The 22109-nt window shown below is 37.2% G+C and overlaps 1 long non-coding RNA gene across 6 annotated transcripts in view; it reads left to right on the top strand.

The window, feature by feature from the left end:
* Positions 1–22109, top strand: part of LOC138170527 (uncharacterized) — a 106530-nt gene that overhangs the window by 24556 nt on the left and 59865 nt on the right. For 4 of the 6 annotated variants that reach the window (XR_011170651.1, XR_011170649.1, XR_011170650.1 and 1 more), the window contains one exon: positions 395–474. The exons of the other annotated variants lie outside the window; for them this stretch is intronic. This is a non-coding gene — a long non-coding RNA (uncharacterized lncRNA). The remainder of the gene's footprint in view (positions 1–394; positions 475–22109) is intronic. 6 annotated transcript variants of the gene reach the window in all.

Genomic DNA, 22109 nt, shown 5'->3' with positions numbered 1-22109 from the left:
TAGAGTCATTTTTTTTTCCTTTTGGAGGGCAACTGGGGTTAAGTAACTTGCCCAAAGTTACATGGCTAGTTTTTTTGTGTGGGTGTTAAATGTCCAGGGCCAGAACCAAACGCAGGTCCTCCTGACTCTGGGGCCAGTGCTTTTGCTCACTGCACCACCTGTCCACCCCTAGAGTAATTTTTGTAAAGATTGTTACTGAACATAAGGAATCTATGATCCATCTCAATTAAAACCTTGTCAATAAATTTTTCATAAGACTCAATTGCAATTTATTTTTCCTTCTTAGACTTCAGGTAAGAACTGTGTAGATTTTTCATGTTTTCATTATGTTATATATTATAATCATTTTATACTTACTTATATTTCTGCATATTTTGCTGAAACATATTTTTAGGTGGAAAGGAAAATTTAATCCATCCCTTTCTTCACTTATTGTTGGCCAATCAATGAGAGCCAGAGTGAATTGAGTTTAAGGTAAGAAAGAACTCTACCCTTTGGCCCAGCAATACCACTTCTAAGTCTGTATAACAAAGAGATAATATAAACAGGAAAAGGACCCATATGTATAAAAATATTTATAGCAGCTCTTTTTGTAGTGGCAAAGAACTGGAAATTGAGAGGATATCCATCAATTGGGGAATGGCTGTGGTATATGAATGTAATGGCATACTATTGTGCTATAAGAAATGATGAGCAGGCAGACTTCAGTAAAACCTGGAAAGACCTATATGAATTGATGCAGAGTGAAATGAGTGAATTGCAGAGTGAAATTTCCAGGAGAACATTGTACACAGTAACAGTCACATTGTGCAATTACTGACATTGACAGACTTAGCCCTTCTCAGCAATACATGGATCTAAGACAACTCTAAAAGACCAATGATGGAAGATGCTATCCATATCCAGAGAAAGAACTTGGGAATCTGAATGCAGATGAAAGCACATTATTTACTCTCCTTTTCTTTTGTTGTTTTTTTTCTTCTTTCTCATTGTTCTGATGTGGATATAAAAGTTCCCTAAGTGTTAATAGTAATGAATAATTCCCCAAGCCCCTGAGAGGATTTGAGGCTTAGTCTTAACCCATCCAGTAACTTGAGGGTACCTTAGGGCCCCTTTCCCTTATCTCGATATACCATACAACCTGTACCAACAGAATTGCTTTTGTTCCCTTTATCCTGTGTTCCCCATCCTGTGTCATTCATTTCCCTAGCCTGTGTCATTCATTTCCCCATCCTTTGGCATTTATCTTCCCCATCCTGTATCATGACAACCTTTTCTTATCTTGCCAGCAACCACCTTCCTCACCTTGTTTGTATCTATACAGTCCTTAAATCTCCAACCCCCATTAGAAACCTTAAAATTACATCATCATTCTATAGTCTATGTAACTTTCTTTGTATATAAGTCTGGTCCTTTTCCTATATTAATGCCTTAGTTTAGCTCTTTGCTAAGTTTCAGGCCCTTATGATTTTGTGTCCATAAAGCTCCCTTTGGCTAAAGAGAAGGTCTGGGTCAGGGAGCCAAGATGGCAGAACTGAAGCAGTAATTTATCTAAGCTCCTCCGTGAATCCAGTAACTAAACTTTAAAAAGTGAATCTGAACAGATGAATCCACTGGGAGACAGAGCGTGGCAGAATCCAGCCCAGGAAAGTGTCCATGTGAGTCATGGTAGGGGGAGTGCAGAACACATGGGTGATGCAGCAGCTCAGCCTCGAGAGCAGACTACAGCAGAGAGAGAAGGATCCCCAGCCAGCAGACTCACCCACCCCCAGGGCAATTCACAGCCATCTCACTAGCTTCTCACCACAGGAGGGGAGGATCCATCAGAGCTGGGTAAGAGAAAGTACAGGGCCTGCAGCAGAGACAGCAGCTTTTCCTGGTGCTATCAGCCCATAGCCTGTAAATTTAAAAATCACCAACTAATTTTCCAGAGGCCAAGATGGCAAAGTAAACTCTAGCTGCTCCTATTCCCCCTCCCTGACCTAGAAAACCCAGAGATAAATGTCCCACCCAGAGTAAAATCCTGAAATAGAGGAAATAGTCTCAGGCTTAGGAGACTCAGAGAAAGGGTGTAACTGAGGCAGTAAGGAGTCTGAAGAGAAGGATGAAAGGGGTCCCAACAAGCCTTACCTCACCTGACCAGCAAAAGCCTGCCTGGACTGTAGCCCAGGGGCATAGAGACAGAAATATGAAGTAGTCTGACCACCTCTCCCCCACAGATTGTTCTGTGAGCCTCAGGGTAACTCAGGGGAAACACTGAACAGTCCTGGCCTTGGCCTCAGTCTAGACACTCAGAGGTTACAGCACATAAAGGCAAAAAAATAGGCACCTAGCTCCCAGCCTGAGAAGCTTGGGTCAGAGTCCTCTGTATTCTAGGAGCAGAAATACAATTTAAGGACAGGAAATAGGCAACTACAATGGGCGGAAGCAACTTGCAAAGGCAAAACCAAAGACAATACAAGCCTATTATTCTGAAGGAGAAGAATCACTTTCTGGAGACACCATGGATTCTGTGTCCACACCTGAGACCACAGCTGGAAATATGAACTGGTTTCAAGCCCAAAAAGCATTCTTGGAGGAGCTCAAGAAAGATTTTAAAAGCCAAATTAGAGAGGTAGGAGATAAATTTAAATCTACAGTGAACAAATTGGAAAAAAGTCTCACTGAAGAAAACAAATCCTGAAAAAGTAAAATTAGTGAACTAATTGGAGAAAATACTTCCCTAAAAAAAGGACCTTCAAAAATTAACCAAAGAAAATAATTCACTAAAAATTATTATCAGTCAAATCAAAGCTCAGGAATCTATGATGCACCAAGAGTCAATCAAACAAAACATGAAGATTGAAAAACTGGAAGAAAGTGTAAAATATCTCCCTGGAAAAACAACTGACCTGAAGAACAGATCCAGAAGAGATAACTTAAGAATTATTGCTCTTGCAGAAAGCCATGATAAAAAAAAGTAGCCTGGAACAACATCCTCCAAGAGATTGTCAAAGAAAAATGTCCTGAAGTCCTAGAATCAGAAGGTAAAATAGTTATCAAAAGAATTCAATGGACTTCTCCTGAAAGAGATCCCAAATTGAAAACTCCAAGAAATATAGTAGCCAAATTCCAGAATTATAAGATTAAGGAGAAAATACTGCAAGCAGCCAGAAAAGAAAAAAAATTCAAATATGATGGAACTATAGTCAGGATTACATAGAACCAAGCAGCTTCTACATTAAAAGATCAGAGGGATTGGAATTTGATATTTCATAAGGCCAAAGAGCTAGGACTGCAATCGAGGATTAACCATCTGGCAAAACTGAGCATAATCTTCCAGGCAAGGAGATGGTCTGTCATTTAATGAAATAAGGGACTTTCAGACTTTCCTGATGAAAAAGCCAGAGCTCAATGGAAAATTTGATCTCCAATTATGAGACTCAAGAAAGATATAAAACAGTAAATAAGGAAAACACACTCACACATGCATACAAGCACACTCATGCACACATGCACATAACTTGGCATGCAATAAGAGCAAACTGTTTACATCCCTATATGAGAAGCTGATAACTGTCAATATTGAAATTTATATGCTTATCATGATGTTTAAAAGGGATATAGATAGATAGAGGGTGTGGGGAAAAAGAAACTCATCTGATGATAAAAAAAAACCTTATTAAGGGACTCAAAGAGACTGCAATGGGATTAAAGGAAAGGATGAGGCAGAAAAAGGTAAATTATGCCATATGTAGATGCATAAAAACATACTATAGTAGAGGGGAAGGAAAGAGGGAGAGGAACATCATTTGAACATTATTCCCACTGGTTCTGGTTCAAAGAGGGATCAACATAATCAGTTAAGTTTAAGATTCTAAAGCGAAAAGACACAAAATCTCATTAAATAGAGGGAAAGGAGGGAGGAAGAGGAGCACTGTATGAAATTTACTGTCATTGGTTTGGGGTCAAAGAGGGAATAACATACTGTGATAAGTATAAAAATCTATTGTGTCCTATAGACTGTAGGAGGGTAAGGATGGAATAAAAAAAGGGGGGGATAAGAGGGGAGGGAGTAGTAGTGAGGGTAGGTAAAGAAGGTGGGGGGTCACAGGGAGGGAACCCAGAGGGAGGGGGTGGCCAAAAAGGAAACACTAATGGAGGGGACGGGAGAAGGAAGAAACAAAAACATAATCAGGGGAGGGAATAGATGGAGGGAAAGAGACAGATAGTAATTATTACTGTGAATGTGAATCGAATGAACTCTCTCATAAAATGGAGGCAGATAGCAGAATGGATTAAAAACCATAATTCTACAATATTCTGTCCACAAGAAACACATTTGAAACAAAGGGATATGCACAGGGTAAAGGTAAAAGACTGGAGTAGAATATATTATGCTTCAGCTAAAGTAAAAAAAGCAGGGGTAGCAGTCCTTATCTCAGATAAAGCAAAAGCAAAAATTGATCTAATATAAAGAGATAAAGAAGGAAATTATATCCTGCTAAAAGGCACCATTGAGAATGAAGCATATCATTACCTAACATATATGCACCAAGTGGTATAGCATCCAAATTCCTAGAGGAGTAGTTAAGGGAATTAAAGGAAGAAATAGATAGCAACACTATACTAGTGGGGAGCCTTAATCTTCACCTTTCTGAACATGATAAATATAACCTCAAAATAAACAAGAAAGAAGTTAAGAAGGCGAATAGAATATTAGAGAGGGTAGATATGATAGAATTCTGGAGAAAACTGAATGAGGTAAAAAGGAATATAGTTTCTTCTCAGCAGTTCATGGCACATACTCAAAAATCAAACATGTACTAGGGTGTAAAAACCTCACAATTCAGTACAGAAAGGAAGAAATATTAAATGCATCCTTCTCAGATCATGATGCAATAAAAATCATATGCAATAAAGGGACATGAAAGAATAGACTAAAAACTAATTTGAAAGTAAACAATTTAATCCTAAAGAATGAGTAGGTCAAACAAGAAATTTTAGAAACAATCAGTAACTTCACTGAAGAGAATGATAATAATGAGACAACATACCAAAATTTGTGGGATGCAACAAAGGCAGTTCTTAGGGGGAGTTTTATATCGCTGAGTGCATGCAAGAATAAATTAGAGAAAAGGGAGGTCAATGAATTGGGCATGCAATTGAAAAACCTAGAAAAAGAACAAATTGAAAGTCCCCAATTAAATACTGAATTAGAAATAGTGAAAACCAAAGGAGAGATTAATAAAATTGAAATTAAGAAAACTATTGAATTAATAAATAAAACTAAGAGCTGGTTTAATGAAAAAAAAAAAAAAAAAAAAAAAAGACCCTACGTAAATATATAAAAAAAAAAAAAAAAGAAAGAAGAAAACCAAATTATGAGTGTCAAAAACAAAAAGGGTGAATCTACCTCCAATGAAGAGGAAATTAAAACAATAATTAGGAATTATTTTGCCAAATTGTATGCACATAAATTTGACAATCTCAGTGAAAAGAATATTTACAAAATAATAATTTGCCCGGATTAACTAAAGTGGAAGGACATTACTTAAATAACACCATCTCAGAAAAAGAAATTGAACAAGCCATCAGTAAACTCCCTAGTGAAAAATTTCTAGGGCCAGATGGATTTACTAGCAAATTCTATCAAACATTTAGAGAACAATTGATTCCAATACTCTACAAACTATTTGGGAAAATTAGTGAAGAAGGAGCCCTACCAAATTCACTTTATGACACAAATATGGTACTGACACCTAAATCAGGAAGAGATAAAATGGAGAAAGAAAATTATAGACCAATTTCCCTCATGAATATAGATGCAAAAATTTTAAATAAAATATTAGCAAAAAAACTACAGCAACTTATCACAAGAATAATACACTTTCATCAGGTAAGATTTATTCCAGGAATGCAAAGATTGTTTAATATTAGGAAAACCATCAATATAATTGATCATATCAACAATAAAACTAGCAGAAACCACATGATTATCTTAATAGATACAGAAAAGGCTTTTGGTAAAATATAACATCAATTCCTTTTCAAAACACTAGAAAGTATAGGAACAAATAGAGCCTTCCATAAAATAATAGCTAGCATCCATTTAAAGCCATCAGCTGTAATGGGAATGTAAATTTTAAAGATCTTCCCTGACCCTAGGCTAAAGTGCACCTGGAGCCTGGGGTGGGAGGCTTGCTTTTCAGTAGGTACTTTTTGATTGGCCAGGGGGCCAATAAGGTTGTTACATTCTCTGAGCCAGGAGAAGGCTATATAAGCCCTGATGTGTAGCTTTGTTTTGGGGCTCACTTTGAGAAGTGTTCTGTGATTTGATCTGGATTCTGGGAAGCAGTTGTTGAGAGCTCCCCCTCGGCTTTGAAAAACCCAGATGTTGAAACCCAGATGTTGATTGGGTATGGATGTAACGGTTGGACAGTTTGGAAATCTGTCTACTTAATCTGTTTCTCTGTCTTGATAATTCTGTCTGTATAATTTGAAGTTCTGGGTGCTGATCTTTTTCCCCTGAACTAGGTAAATGATACATATTTGACTGATTAAAGTAAGCTTGTTAACCCATTTTGAGTTGCTTTCTTTTATCAAAGCAGATCCAAGAACCTGTGTTGGCAGCAAACCCTGAGGATGTTTGGGGTGTTTGCTGCTACATCAGCAAGTATTATATGCAATGGGGATAAGCTAGGAGCATTTCCAATAAGATCAGGATGAAACAAAGGTGTGTACTATGACCCCTCTTGTTCAATCTGGTACTAGAAATGTTAGCAGTAGCAATTAGAGAAGAAAAAGAAATCAAAGGAATCAGGGGCGGCCAGGTAGCACAGCGAATAAGAGCACCGGCTCCAGTGTTGAGAAGACCTTGAGATCGAATCGCGGGCTCAGACACTTAGCACCCACCCAGAAACACCTGGCCATGTAACCTTGAGCGAGTTACTTAACCAGAATTGCTTAGGGGCGGCCAGGTGGCTTAGTGAGTAAGAGCACCGGCTCCAGTGTCGGGATGACCTGGATCAAATCCGGCCTCGGATACTCAGCACCACACTCAGAAATAACTGGCTGTGTAACCTTGAGCAAGTTACTTAACCCTGATTGCTTAAAAAAAAAAAAAGATATCAAAGGAATCAAATTAGCCAAAGAAGAGACCAAGTTATTCTTTGCAGATTATATGATGATATACTTAGAGAATCCTAGAGAATCAAGTAAAACACTACTTGAGACAATAAATAACTCTGGCAAAGTTGGAGGATATAAAATAAATCCACATAAATCCTCAGCATTCCTGTATATTTCTAATGAAATCCAACAGCAAGTGATAGAAAGAGAAATCCCATTTAAAGTTACTGTAGACATTAGAAAATATTTGGGAATCTACATGCCAAAACAAACTCAGGACCTATATGAACACAACTAAAAGAACACTTTTCACACAAATAGTCAGATCTAACTAATTGGGAAAACAATCACTCTTGGATGGGTCAAGCTAATATAATAAAAATGACAACTTTAGCTAAATTAAATTACATATTTAGTGCCATAACAATCAATTTACCAAAAAAGTACTTTATAGAACTAGAAAAAATAGTAACAAAATTCATTTGGAAGAACAAAAAGTATAGAATATCAAGGGAATTAATGAAAAGAAATGCTAGTGAAGGTGGACTAGCTATACCAGATTTTAACCTGTATTTTAAAGCAGCAGTCATCAAAACTACTTGGTACTCGGGGCAGCCAGGTAGCACAGCGAGTAAGAGTACCGGCTCCAGTGTCAGGATGACCTGGGGATCAAATCCTGGCTCAGATACTCAGCACCACACCCGGAAATAACTGGCCATGTAACCTTGAGCAAGTTACTTAACCCTGATTGCTTAAAAAAAAAAACTACTTGGTACTGGCTGAGGAATAGAGCAGTAGATTAATGAAATAGACTGGGAACAAGAGACTCAGCAGTCACTGATTATAGTAATCTACTGTTTGATAAACCCAAAGACCCCAGTTTTTGGTATAAGAACTCTCTATTTGACAAAATCTGCTGGGAAAACTGGAATATAGTATGGTAGAAACTGGGTATAAATCATTATATAACACCATATACCAAAATCAAGTCTAAATGGGTGCATGATCTAGGTGTAAAGGATGATACTGTATGCAATCTGGGAAAGCAAGGAATAATTTACCTGTCAGATTTGTGGAGAGGGGAAGACTTTATGGCCAAACAAGAATTAGAAAGCATTATAAAATGCAAAATGGATAATTTTGATTATATGAAATTGTAAAGCTTCTGTACAAACAAAGCCAATGTAACCAAGATTAAGAGGAAAGTGGAAAAATAGGAAAGAATTTTTACAACCAATGTCTCTGATAAAGGCCACATTTCTAAAATATACAGAGAACTGAATCAAATCTATAAGAATATAAGTCAGTCGCCAATTGATAAATGGTCAAAAGATATATGAACAGGCAGTTTTCAAAGGAAAAAATTAAAGATATCTATAAGCATAGGAAAATTGCTCTAAATCACTATTGATTAGAGAAATGCAAATCAAAATAACTCTGAGGTACCACATCTCACCAGTCATATCGGCTAAAATGACAAAACACAAAACAGGAAATGACAAATGCTAGAGAGGATGTGGACAAATTGGAACACTAATGCATATTTGGTGGAGTTGTGAACTGATTCAACTATTCTGGAGAGCAATCTGGAACTATGCTTAAAGGTCTATAAGTAATTTCATACCCTCTGACCCAGCTATACTATTTCTAGGGTTGTATACCAAAGAGATCATAGAAGTGGGAGGAAGACCCATATGTACAAAAATATTTATAGCAGCTCTTTTTGTGATAGCAAAGAGCTGGAAGTTAAGGGGATGCCCATCAATTGGGGAATGGCTAAACAAGTTGTGGTATATGAATGTAATGGAATATTATTGTGCTGTAAGAAACAAGGAACAGATGGAGAGGCTTATACAAACTGATACTGAGTGAGAAGAGCAGAACCAGGAGACATTTGTACACAATTACAGATACAATGTATGTGTGATGACCAACTTTGATAGTCTGGACTCTTCTCAGAAAAGAAGGGTTATAAATCAACTCCAAAAGACTCATGATGGAGAGAGTTGTCTATATTCAGAGAAAGAACTAGAAAGAACAGAGTTTGAATGCTGATTGAAGCAAACTACCTGCTCTCTGTCTTTTTCTTCTTTGGTTTTCCTCTTTTCCATTGTTCATTCCATCTGATACAATCCTTCTTTATAACCTGACTAATGTCTAATATGAAGCTATTTGCAGATCCTATACTTGATTGTATGCCTCCATGGGGGTGGAGAAGGTGAGGGAGGGTGAGAAAATTTGAAACTCAAGCAATTGTGGAATTGAATCCTGCAAACTAAAAGTAAACAAACAAATTAATAAAGGCTAAAAAATATTTTTTAAAAAGAGAAGATCTGATTGAATTCTTTCACAACTGAACTAGCTCTCCCTACTCTGACTTTATCAGTTCCTCCCATTAATTCTAACTCTTCTTTAAGTCATGACTAATGTGAAAATATATTTAATATGAACGTATAAGTATAGCTTATATCACATTGCATGCTATCTTGGGTAGGGGGGAGGAGAAAGTGGGGAGAAAATTCAAAACTCAAAGTCTTATGGAAGTGAATGTTAAAAACTAAAAATAAGTAAGTTATTTAAAAAGGAAAGAAATCTAGCCCATAAATCCCAAGATATTTTTCCATGTTCCAGTCATCAAAATTTACATTCCTTTGGACAGAGCACCTGCAGGTAGGGAATGATACCCTATGTGGACTGAGGAAGAGGGAGAGAAAGGGAAGGGAAGAAGAAAAAAGAGGAAGGAAGGAAGGAAGGAAGGAAGGAAGGAAGGAAGGAAGGAAGGGAGGGAGGGAGGGAAGGAAGGAAATAAAAGAAAGAAAAAAGAAAGAACAAGAAAGAAAGAAAGAAAGAAAGAAAGAAAGAAAGAAAGAAAGAAAGAAAGAAAGAAAGAAAGGAAGGAAGGAAGGAAGGAAGGAAGGAAGGAAGGAAGGAAGGAAGGAAGGAAGGAAGGAAGGAAGGAAGAAAGAAAGGTTGAGAGAATGTACATCAATTGAGGAATGGCATTTCAGTGAGGAAGGGCTGTGCAAATTCACCAGCCTTACTTTCTTCTCAGGAGCCAACTGGGTTCAGTGGCAAGATATAAATCAGGACAACTGGAGGTGTCCCCTATACATATTATATCCTTTCAATAGATTGTAACTTTTAGATGACAGGGACTATTTAGTTATTGTTTTTATAACTTCAATACCTAACACAGTCCTGGCACATAGTAGGTAATTAATTAATGTGTATTACTTTGAATGATTTTAATACCCTTCACCCTCCTGGTCGTTCTTTTTTGATGCTCCCCATCTAATTAGTGTCTTTACTAAAATGCAGTACATAGATCTGAGCATAACACTTCAGATATGTTCCATCCAGGATAGAGTATAGTGAGACTCACATCCCCAGTTGTAAAGCCAAGCACAAGCTGCTTTCCAGAGGACTGTAGCTGTGAAAAGCTTCAACTTTCTGATTACATAGTATAGTGAACACTCTATTTATTCAGCAGTAAATTAAGGCAAAACATTCACAGAAATCAAAGTACAGCATTCACAATGTTCAGTCCACCTCAAGTTCTTCACAGTTCCTGTTTCTGGGAAGACAAAGCTTGACAGAGCCACAACATTGCCTGCACCATCACCAATTCACTATCTGCCTGTGAAATCAACGCAGACCCACCAACAAGGTCTCAGAACTCAACACAAATCATCAACATAGAAATCAACACAAACCCACAAACAAGGTCCAAGAGGTCGGCACAAATCATCAGTAAAGTCTTAGGCTCTTCAAAACCCTCTTCCAGGACTTCTGTACACATATAACCAGAAAAATCCTCTTTCAGGGCTTCCAATAAGGTCCCAGGGCTTCTGTACAAAGTATTACAAACAAACATCAACATAGACAGAACAGACAAACATAGAGTGCCAGGATACCACAAGTTTTCTCCTTCTCCACTACAAGAGCTCCCTTCTCAGTTCTGCTCTCTCCTTATATACGGTCATTAGCTCCTCCCCTTCCTGTTTCATCAGCAAGAAGAGTTCACAGCTCCTAGGGTTCATAACTTGTGGGGTTCACAAATTCTGCTTCTCAATCATGGGCAAGGCTCAGAAGAAACAAATTGAAACAAGGTGTTAACTACTTCTTTGCTTGCCATTACAACAGTCCTGGACACTATACTTCAATGTAACCTCAGGTAACATTACCATTTTTGTCCACTACATCACACCATTTACTGATACTGAATTGGCAGCACCCTCAGAAGATTTTCAGATGAACTCCTACCTAGCCATGCCCAGCCCTCCTGCATTTGTGAAGCTGATTTCTGTACCAAGTGCAGGACTTCACATGTCTTTCTACTATAGTTCACAATTTATTCAGGATCTGTTTCTCCTATGCAAAGGTGCAAAGGATATTTTGTAATATTAGTTTTGCTTTATTTAGTTGTCACTACTTTGCCACCCATTCTGTGGATTGGGGAATACTGAATAAAGTCCTAAAAGACAATTTGGGTCTTTTCATTAAATTAAAAATGTCATTAAATAAAACTATAGTTTACTATGTTGTCTTTTGGAAAAATTAGTAACATTAAAAATTGTCAAAGACAGTTGAAAAGATTTTAAATATAATTGCGTTTAAATAAGAACAGATGGGATAAAGAGCCCTTTTGCTCAGAAGTCATGCTTACTAGTGTTTGTTAAGCATTTATTTTATAAAAACAGTACAACAATGACAAGGCAAAGAAAATATAGGAAAAGAAAAAGAAATTGTGCATTTAATGAATGAATAGCTCCAACTTAGTTCTTAGAGGTTAATTTAGCTGAGTAAGTCTGCAAGTGAGTTGCACTGATGTTGATATTATTCTAGTATAGTTTTATTTCATCATTGAGCATCATGGTTTCTGGAGGTCAGAAAACTAACTTTATAATGACATATACTGACTGTGTCACTGTGAGAAAAATCACTTAATTGGTCAATCCCCCTTGTCCTCTCCTCCTACCCAAGATACTCTCTAAGGAATATGTCTTGATATACTTTGGTAAAGTTCATCACTAGTAACCTGCTATACAGACAAAATCATAGGCCTACTCAAAAAAAAAAATCTCCATGGATATAGCCAGCATTCTCACTTTTTGAAATCTTTTAGACTCTGTCTTTGTTATTCAATATTAGCTCTACTTCTCAGATTTACACTACCTACATATTGAATAAGCATGCTATCTCTCTTTATCCAAGTCATTAATAAAAATGCTAAACAGTACACAATCAAGCTTGAACTTCTTTCACAAACTGGCTCTTTTTCACATTTCTAATATTCATAATAATTTACTCCCTCTCACATACTCTGACTGTCAGTCATACTATCCTCCTTGCTGCTTGTCAAATACCACATTCTAGCTCCCAAGTCTATGTATTTTCAATGACTGTCCTCCATGCCTGGAATTCTCTCACTCCTGACTTCTATATGACTCCTCTTGCTTTCTTTGGGACATAAATAAAATCTCAGTCTTTGCAAGAAGTTTTTCCCCATCCCCTTTAATATAGTATCTCACCTGGAAGATTCTCTTAAACATATACTGTATATAATATATTTGAACATATTTGTTTACCTGTTGTTCCCCTCCATGAAACTATGAGTTCCCTGAGAACAGGAACTGGTTTTTCTGTATGTTTGTTTTGCCTTCTTTTGAGTCCTCAGCACTTAAAAAAAAAAAGATCCTGGCTCATAATGGATGTTTAATAAATACTTATTGACTTGACTTTGGACATTACATTTAACAAATTTCAAATCCATCTAATTGTGTTATAATCTCACTACATGTTACTATATTATCTATATGAATACTTTCATACTAGAAAGACTGTCAATTTTAATATTAAGATCATGGAAACTACATTATGACCTTCTTATTTCTAGTGTAAGTAACTCTTACACTAGAGCAGCTAGAAGGCACAGTGGATAGAGTGCCAGGCCTGAAGTCAAGAGGACTCACCTTCCTGAGTTCAAATCTGGTCTCAGATACTTACTACCTGTGTGATCCAATGCAAGTCATTTAACACTGCTTGCCTCAGTTTCCTCATCTGTAAAGTGAGTTAGAGAAAGAAGTGGCAAACCACTTTGTCTAGAAAAATCCAAATGGGGTCATGAAGAGTCAGACCTGATTGAAACAACTCAAAAACAACAAACTCTTATACTACAGACCATGAGGTTCATCTGAAAAAAAAAAAAAACCTCTTCTTACAAAGTGCATGCCAAATGTTCACACTCACTACTTCTTCTTTTAAATACTTGTTAAAAATTCTTTCACAAGTAAACTACTTGCTCTCTCTCTCTTTTTTGTTTTGTTTTGTTCCTTTTTTTAAATTTACTTTTTAGAGGGCAATTGGAGTTAAGCAACTTGCCCAAGGTCACATGGCTAGTTTTTCTGTTAAGTGTCTGAGGCTGGATTTGAACTCAGATCCTCCAGGGCCGGTACTCTATTCACTATTCCACGTAGCCTCCCCTTGTTCCTTCTTTCTTGATGTTTATTCTATTGGCTATAATTCTTCTTTAAATTTGACTAATGTTTAATGTGAAGGTATTTGAAGATTCTTGCATGCTGGATTGCCAGCTGCCAAGGCAGGGAGGGGGGGAGGAGAGTTAGGGGGAGAAAATTTAGAACTCAAGGGATTGTGGAACTGAATATTGTAAACTAAAAGTAAGTTGATTAATTTTTTTAAATATCTTTCCAGCATCATAGAAATTTGCAATTTAGAAAAGATTTCAGTGGCTCTCCAGTATAACACACACATGGCATGAGCTTTCTCCTATTACGTATTTTAATAATTTGTTCTTTAGATGTAAACTTCTGAGAGGCGGCCAGGTGGCTCAGCGAGTAAGAGCACCGGCCCCAGTGTTGGGATGACCTAGGGATCAAATCTGGGCTCAGATACTTAGCACCACACCCAGAAATAACTGGCCGTGTAACCTTGCGCAAGTTACTTAACCCCTATTGCTTTAAAAAAAAAATGTAAACTTCTTGAGGGTAGAAAATGTTTTTTTTTTTTCCTTTTTTTGTATCCACAAAACACCAGGGCCTCATGGATAATAATCACTTAAAGAAATGCTTGTCAATGAATTGATTGATGAATTTCTTCTGTCACTGGTTATCCTCTTCCATAGTGGGGCAAAAAAAAAATTCACTAACACTTAGCTAAATATAGTTTATTACTTCTTAAAAAGAATGAAATATGGATGTATACAGGTAGAAAAATTCCCTTTGCTAGAGAAAACATACCCATCTATATTCTTGTAGTCACTTTACTTTGTCCCTTTCTATTATCTCCCCATCACAATCTATATCATAGCATACAATAATATATCTTTATATTAATGTGTTACTATATGCTACAGGGTGTTAGATGTGTCATTACTTTTCTATTTCCTGTCCCATTTTGGCACTTCCTCCAGGACAAACATCAGTTCCTTCTTTTGTCTTTCACTGAAGTCCCCACATGAGACCCAATTTTAAATAGTGTTATGAATGAATGGAGGGCTCAATAAATGTCAATGACTGATAGACTGACTGACTGACCTTCTCTGAAGAAACTTAAATCCCATGCTTCATAGTACATAGTTTCATTACTAACATTGCTAATAGAAATGGAATGCCACAGCTATTATTCTCTGAAAGAAGAAAAGCCAGCCATGTTGAATATCTGCCTGCTATTCTTTAAAAAGTAAAGAAAAAATATGTAAACTGTCCAAAAATGGGGGAAATGCTTTATTTTCAAGCATGCAGGCCTCCCAAGTTGGGACACCCCAAACAAGTTATGGGCACATGTACATTTTCCTTTCTTATTTCTCCCCTGCCTAGAGGTTAAGGGAGTAGGGAAAGATTTATAGGCTGCAAGGGATTCCTATGCCAAAGCTGGAGTATTGACTTTGAAGGACCATAGAGGTCAGTTTTGTGATGAGAAGGTCTAACAAGGGGCCCTGTAGGCATAGCAATCAAGATCTGCAGGCAGCCTTACTCATGAAATACAGTCTTACATGTAGCCTAGATTCTTTGGGATGTTTTAAACATAAAAAGTCTGCATTGATTTGCCCCAAGGAACCTACCAGCCCTTAAACTATTTATGACTGTGTATTCTAGCCTTGACTATGTGTCTGGAACAGGGATGTATGAAGTCCTTTTAAACCTAGCTGATACCTTCTGTTTCAAGTGCAGAAGGGAAAAATGTAGGATTACCAAGGCTCTTCCTTCAGGGAAGGAAGGGGAGTTCAGAGTGGTCAGCAAATTTATTCTTGATAAATCTAGTGATTTTCACTAGAACATTCCCAAGTGATACATGTAGGCCTACAAATAGTTCAAAAGGTCACAAATAATTGGTACACTTATATCTTATGTATGCCTACATGGTCTCTGCCATCTATCCTCAGGAAATTTTCAAGTTAAAAATTTAACATAGTTACACTTTATGTCAGAGATGGCCTTAGGCATTTGCCTACATGAGTTTTTGAGAAGCGCTGAAGCAAAATCCTCACAATCATAGCTTTCTCAAGTGTTAATCATTGCATAGTCATTCCTGTTTACCTGGCCCCAAAGTGTCACCACTGGAGTTGCTATCTCCTCACACAACAAAAATAGGACTTGGTATTTCTAGATAATCACAGTTACAGAAAGCACTTGTTATCTAGGAAGGGGGAAGTTCATATAGTCTAATCCAGGGGTTGGGAACCTGAGGTCTCGAGGTCACATGTGGCCCTCTAGGTCCTCAAGTGCAGTCCTTCAACTTAATCCAAACTTCACAGAGCAAATCCTTTTATTAAGGTGATCTGTTTTGTGAAGTTTGGATTCAGGCAAAGGGCCCCACTTGAGGACCTAGAGGGCCTCATAAGAACTTGAGGCCACAGGTTCCCCATCTCTAACTCTAATCCTTTCCTTTAACGCATCAGCAAAGATCTGTATATATCACAATAGAAGAACAGGGAACTATTTGAACCCAGGATCATTCATTTTGGATAGGTAGGGAATAAGGAAGTCTTAAATCAATAAGTTTACATCCGCAGAATCTCTCCTATAAGTTGCCTTCTCTCTTCTGAACCTGCCACTACATAGCGACAGCCCTCATCACCTCATGCTTGGTCTCCTTACCTCAAATCTACCCAGTCCATCCAGCTGCCAAAGTGATCTTCCTAAACTGTAGTCTAATCATGCCTTTCCTATACCAATTAAACATTATTAACATTGAGATGAAACATTGACTATTCTGCTTGACACTAAAAGCCCTTCCCACTGTGACCCCTTCCTATCTCTCCAAGCATTTGACGTTTTAGTCTCCTGTATGTATGTACTCTCTATTTCAGAGACGCTGGCCCACTTGCTCTTCCTTATATATGAAACTCAGCTTCAAACTCCCTGCCTTTTCACTAGCTGTTTCACATGCCTAAAATGCTCTCCCTCCTCAATTTGTCTTCTGACTTCTGTGGCTTCATACAAGTCTCAGCTAAAAAACTTACCTTGCACAAGAAGCCTTCCCTTTCTTCCTCTGAGATTTTTTTCCCAAGTTTTCTATATATGGGATAAGTACATAGCTGCTTTCATGTTATTTTCCCCATTAGAGAGTGAGGTACTTGGGGTCAGGAGCTGTTTTTGTCTTTCTCATTGTCCCCAGTACTTAGCACTGAGCTTTGAAGATAGCAAATACTTAATAAATGTTTGTTGCCTAGTTTACTGAAAGCATGGTTATCTGATCAAAAAGGTCAGGTTCAAGATTGGGAGTTATTTGTGGTGATTAAATAGGATTATAATATACCTTCAAGAAATATGAGAGCATCTAGCCAGCAGACTGGGCAAAAGACCTTTCCTTTAAATTGTTATCATCTTTACTCATCCTATCTGCCTAGTCTTTTCTCCTCAATCCCATCCCCACACTGGAATGTTTTCCACATCAAAAGTTCTTAACCTGGGATCTATAAACTTTAAAAATAATTTGAAAACTCTTTCAAAATAATGGGTTTACTTTATAGTCCTGTATGTTTTATTTTATGCATTCAAGAACTTTATTCTGAGGTAGGATTCATAAGTGTCACTAGACTCCCAAAAGGTACCATAACACAAAGATTAAGAACCTGCGTTTAGACAATGGCAAACAACACAAATAATGCCATGCATACAACATGTCTAGAAAACAACTCCCTAAAGAAATCTAAAGAAGTGAAATATGACTTAAAAAAAAACAAATAAAACCAATGAAAAAACAAAGAAATATACGAAGGAGCATTACAGCAAATAAACATAGTCATGAGGCACCTCATCACCACTCTCCCTACTTTCTTTCTTTTTTTTTTTTACATTTTACTTTTTACCTTCAATCTCAGTAAAAATAACTAGGAGACAATGAAAGGAAGGAATGGAAGACAGGTCCTCAATCCATCAATTTTTCCACTACATTGCATTTTCTTCCCAAACATATTTTAATTTAGCAAAAATAGATTGAATGCCCACTCTACTTAACACTTTGTTCTGCACTGATGACAGTACTAAATGAATAAGGTATGGTCCTTCTTACAAGAATCTTATAATCTAGTAAATTACCTTTGTTTCTGAAGTAAATTGTGTCTCTCTTGAAACAAGGCCTGTAATGTTTGCTTGCCCAATGTACAGCACCAACCTCATCAATTCTCTCACATTATTAAAAGCAAAGGACCATATATCATTTTAATTTCATGTAAAAGTCTGAGAGAGTTATCAACAAAAGAAATGAAGACAGTTGTCTTTGGTTGAAGATATGGTAAGACTAGATACAGGATAATATTTTTTGCATGAAACTTTTGTTGATTAATTTAACAGCTCAGCTGATTAGTGAGAATGATATGCACCATGTACACATTTGATAACTTTTTCCAGAAAGAATATTCTCAAAAGAATTATTAAAAGACACTGAAATAAATAATATACTTCTATTTTTAGAGTTGTTGCAGCATATGTCTTGCCCTGGATAGCTCTCCAAACAATCTAGAATCCCACTGTAGCTATTTTATTGATAAAAGAAAAAAGTGTACAGATCAGGACATTTTTATGATTAATGTGTTGGCATTCTTCTTTTGTACAGTTCTAAAAGAGAAACTGACAGAAATCCATGGCACTAGTTGTTAATATCGCCATAGAAATGTTGAAGTGATACCAAAATATGCCCAACTATTTTATATTGTCATTCAATAGAAGAAAACTTTTTTCCTCGTGTATTAATAACAGAGTTTATATTTTTCTTTTGACTCTAAAGTGATATTTTCTACCACAACTTAGACTCCTCCTTAACTTTATAAATGCATTTAGAGAAAATGTTTTACTCTTGTACCTGAGAAATTCCTCAGTAGTAAGTTAGGTACTAGGAGAAATATATGAAATCTTTCACCAATAATTCATTAAATGATCCCCTGATAGCCTGATAGAATTCAGCAAATCATTTAATTCTAGGAGGTCATTTAGAACTAAGAAGAATTTGACCTAATGAATTATTCTATATGAAAGCTGTTTCTTTATATTCACATTATTCCAGGAATTGTACATTAAAAGGAGAATATGGACTAGAAGATAGAGCACTAAATTTTAAGCAGTGAAAATCAGGGTACAAATAATAGCTGTGTCATTCTTGTCATATCATGTAACTTCTCTAAGCTTCATTTGTTTTTTATCCATAAAATGAGAATCCTTATAGCCTCTAGTTCATAGACTTACTGTGTGAATTAAAGGAAATATTATAAATAGCCCTAGCTTTATGTAAATGAGAGCTATTAGTAAATGCATATTTATTCAATGATCATTTTTGAGGAAGGAAGATGTCCTGCGTCCCTCGCCACCTTAAGGAGATGGCTTGATCTTGAAGATACCCTATCTTTAAGAGTTATATTGGTTGCTTCTAGCTCATTCTGATAACCATTTGGTAGTTACAGATTAAAGCAGATGCTGAAGCTTATCAAGAGCAAATATGAGCAACTGATAGGGTTGTAAAAACAGCCTAAACTAATAAGGATCTTTGGAAGTAAAGATACAAAGGAACTAAGCCTTCTGATTTTATTTTGGAGTATATCAAAGTATAAAATTTGTTACAAAACAAATACACACATCAGAGTCTGCCTCCTGCTCTGGATAACTCAGAAAGTTAGACTGTGATTTTATCTTTATAAGATAGGAAGATAAAATTGAAAAAAAAATCTAGGCTTTTCATAAAAATCTTATAAATATATGTAATACATGTGCATGTTTATGTTTATATATTTAAGTTAGACAAAATGTATTGCTAGATGATTGTGATGAACTTTTAAAATGAAATAAGATATATTATTATCATTTTTAAATCCTATATACTATATTGTATTTATAGATTAAAAGCAAAATTTTAACATATAACATAAAATTTACTACTGAGTCAGTGAGGATATTTAACAAGAAGTTCAAAGAATTTCATGTGATAGTAATGGAATGTGGAGATTCCCCTGTATTGGGCTTGGTTTTCAAATTGATTGTGTCAAAACCCAGAGCTTGTTAATCCCAGCTGGTGATGTAGATTTGGAGAGACAAGTGAGAGGCAGAAGAACTTTTTTTTTTTGGAAGCAGCACCTCGTGGAGAGAGAGAGACTAAGAGAATTGCTGGTGGCCGCTTTGAATTGCCCTGGACTTTTGAGACCTGCCCCCTGAGCTGCCAAGGACTGAGGAGACATGGCTGTTTTGCTGGTACTTTGTCTGTCTGTTTTGATGTTCTTTTGCCAGATTTGTCTACTGGTGAAAGACGGTCCTGTTGTTGAAGAAGTCCTGGAACCTGGCTTTTGGTTAAGAAGCCCTGAGACTGTCCTGCAGACAGAGAGTGAATACTGTCCACTGGTGAAGGACAGTGCTGTTGTTGCAGGGGTCTGGAGACTGTCCTGCAGACAGAGTGAATACTGTCTACTGGTGAAGGACAGTGCTGTTGTTGCAGGGGTCTGGGAGCCTTTCTGTTGGTTCAGAAGCCCTGAAGAAGGATTTTCTTGTTGTATGTTTACAGAAATCCTAGGAGAGGGTTTTGCTAATGTTTTCAGGGGTTCTAGGACTGTTCTACAGACAGAGGATGAATTAATGAAGAGACTGGCAATGTATCTTGTGGCCTTGCTAAGCCTTGTCTCCCCAGGAACTAAGATTGCTGAGAACTTGCCTTGGTGTCAAGATGAAGAAAAGACCTCCATTTGGGTATTATGTGCTGTGCTTAAACTTGATGTAACTCTGGGGTAGATTCAATTGTGATCCAGGGGTGGGGAACTTTTGATCTTTTTGTGCTTTGTGGTGGACTAAATGAAGGTATAGCCTAGGGGTGGAGAAGTATTTAGAACTGGGACTTTGTAATTGATTGAATGATTGGAAGGTCCTGGGGTGGGGTAGTACTTGGAGATTATTTAATCACTCTTAGTAAATGCTGTATTTTGAATGATGTCATGTTTGACCTTCTCTGTTCTTGGTTTGTCACTGAATAAAATGGAGAGCACCTATGCTGGTATTTTGAACCTTGGGAAGTTGCCTTTCCTTGGCAATTACATTAAACACAGTCATAAATATCTTAGTATCACTAGCCCAGGAAGAGATATAGAACAGATGTAAGTATAATGTATTGCATTCTCAGTCTGCTAATTGATTGTACTGTTCACCAGAAATTTTGTTTCATTCAAAAAGGCCCAAACTATATTGCTCCCCCTGAACTTTGCCAGATCTTCAAGTTATGTCTATAGATGCAAAATCAAGACAAGTTATATTATGAGCCAACTATTAAGGCTAAAGAAAATTTAAGCCTGAAAATTTTTTTATTGCATATCATATTATTTATAACTGAAAACCTATCCAATCTCCTGATTTAAAAAGGCACTGTAGTATAAGAGAGACAGGGTTAGGCTTGAAGTCAAGGGACCCAAGATTCAAGGCATGCCTCTGACCCATACTGGTTATGTAACTCTGGGAAAGGCAGAACTGTAGGCAGCCGGACAAGTTGCAGAGAAGATCCCTTTCTGTATTCATGGAAGGAGGCTTGTGAAACTGAGAAGTCTTTATATAGATGAAATCACAGAATCAGTTCTTATTCTTTTTTTTACAGATAAAAGGAGAAGGGACTTGGCCAGGGTCCCAGAGGTAGCAAATACCACATCACTGAGGAAAATAAAAAAATACTCACCTGTAAAATGAAAGGGTTAGGGGACAGCTATGTGACACAGTGGATAGAGCACCAGTCCTGGAGTCAGGAGGACATGAGTTCAAATACGATCTCAGACACCTGACACTTACTAGCTCTGTGACTCTGGCCAAGTCACTTAAAAACCCAACTGCCTCACCAAAAAAAGGGTTAGGTTGATGATTATCTCTCCAGTATTTTTTTAGTTCTGAATATATGATGTTACTCTCCTAGAAACACTGGAAAAATCCGTGTAACTCAAACCCCAGAGCCCATCTGTACAGGACTCTCTTCTCACTAATGAAGATCAATGCCAAGCACCTGAATGAGGAGCAGGGCAAAGTTGGCAAGAACAGGAGAGAAGAGAGATTTGGTCTCCTAACTCTCTTCTAGTTATTCTGAGAAGATACATGATGCCAACCTCTCTCTATGTCACTTAAGGGAAAGTCTCTAGAAAGAAACTGATATGACAGGAACTAGCAGAATTTATCATGTTCTTATCCTCAGTTTGCTAAACTAGAAACTTCATGGAGTTTTCTTCTTTGCCTAAGTTATGGCTCTCTCTCTGTCTCTCTCTCTGTCTCTCTCTCTCTCTGTCTCTCTCTCTCTCTCTCTCTCTCTGTCTCTCTCTCTCTCTCTCTCTCTCTCTCTCTCTCTCTCTCTCTCTCTCTCTCTCTCTCTCTCTCTCTCTCTCTCTCTCTCTCTCTTTCTCTCTCTCTCTCTCTCTCTCTCTCTCTCTCTCTCTCTCTCTCTCTCTCTCTCTCTCTCTCTCTCTCTCTCTCTCTCTCTCTCTCTGTCTCTCTCTCTCTCTGTCTCTCTCTCTCTCTGTCTCTGTCTCTCTCTGT

Source organism: Petaurus breviceps, unplaced genomic scaffold, assembly GCF_028583685.1.
Source record: "Petaurus breviceps papuanus isolate PSGF00001 unplaced genomic scaffold, PetGlider_PUasm1.0 38, whole genome shotgun sequence".
NCBI lineage: Eukaryota > Metazoa > Chordata > Mammalia > Diprotodontia > Petauridae > Petaurus > Petaurus breviceps.
This window is presented reverse-complemented; position numbering and strand designations above follow the sequence as displayed.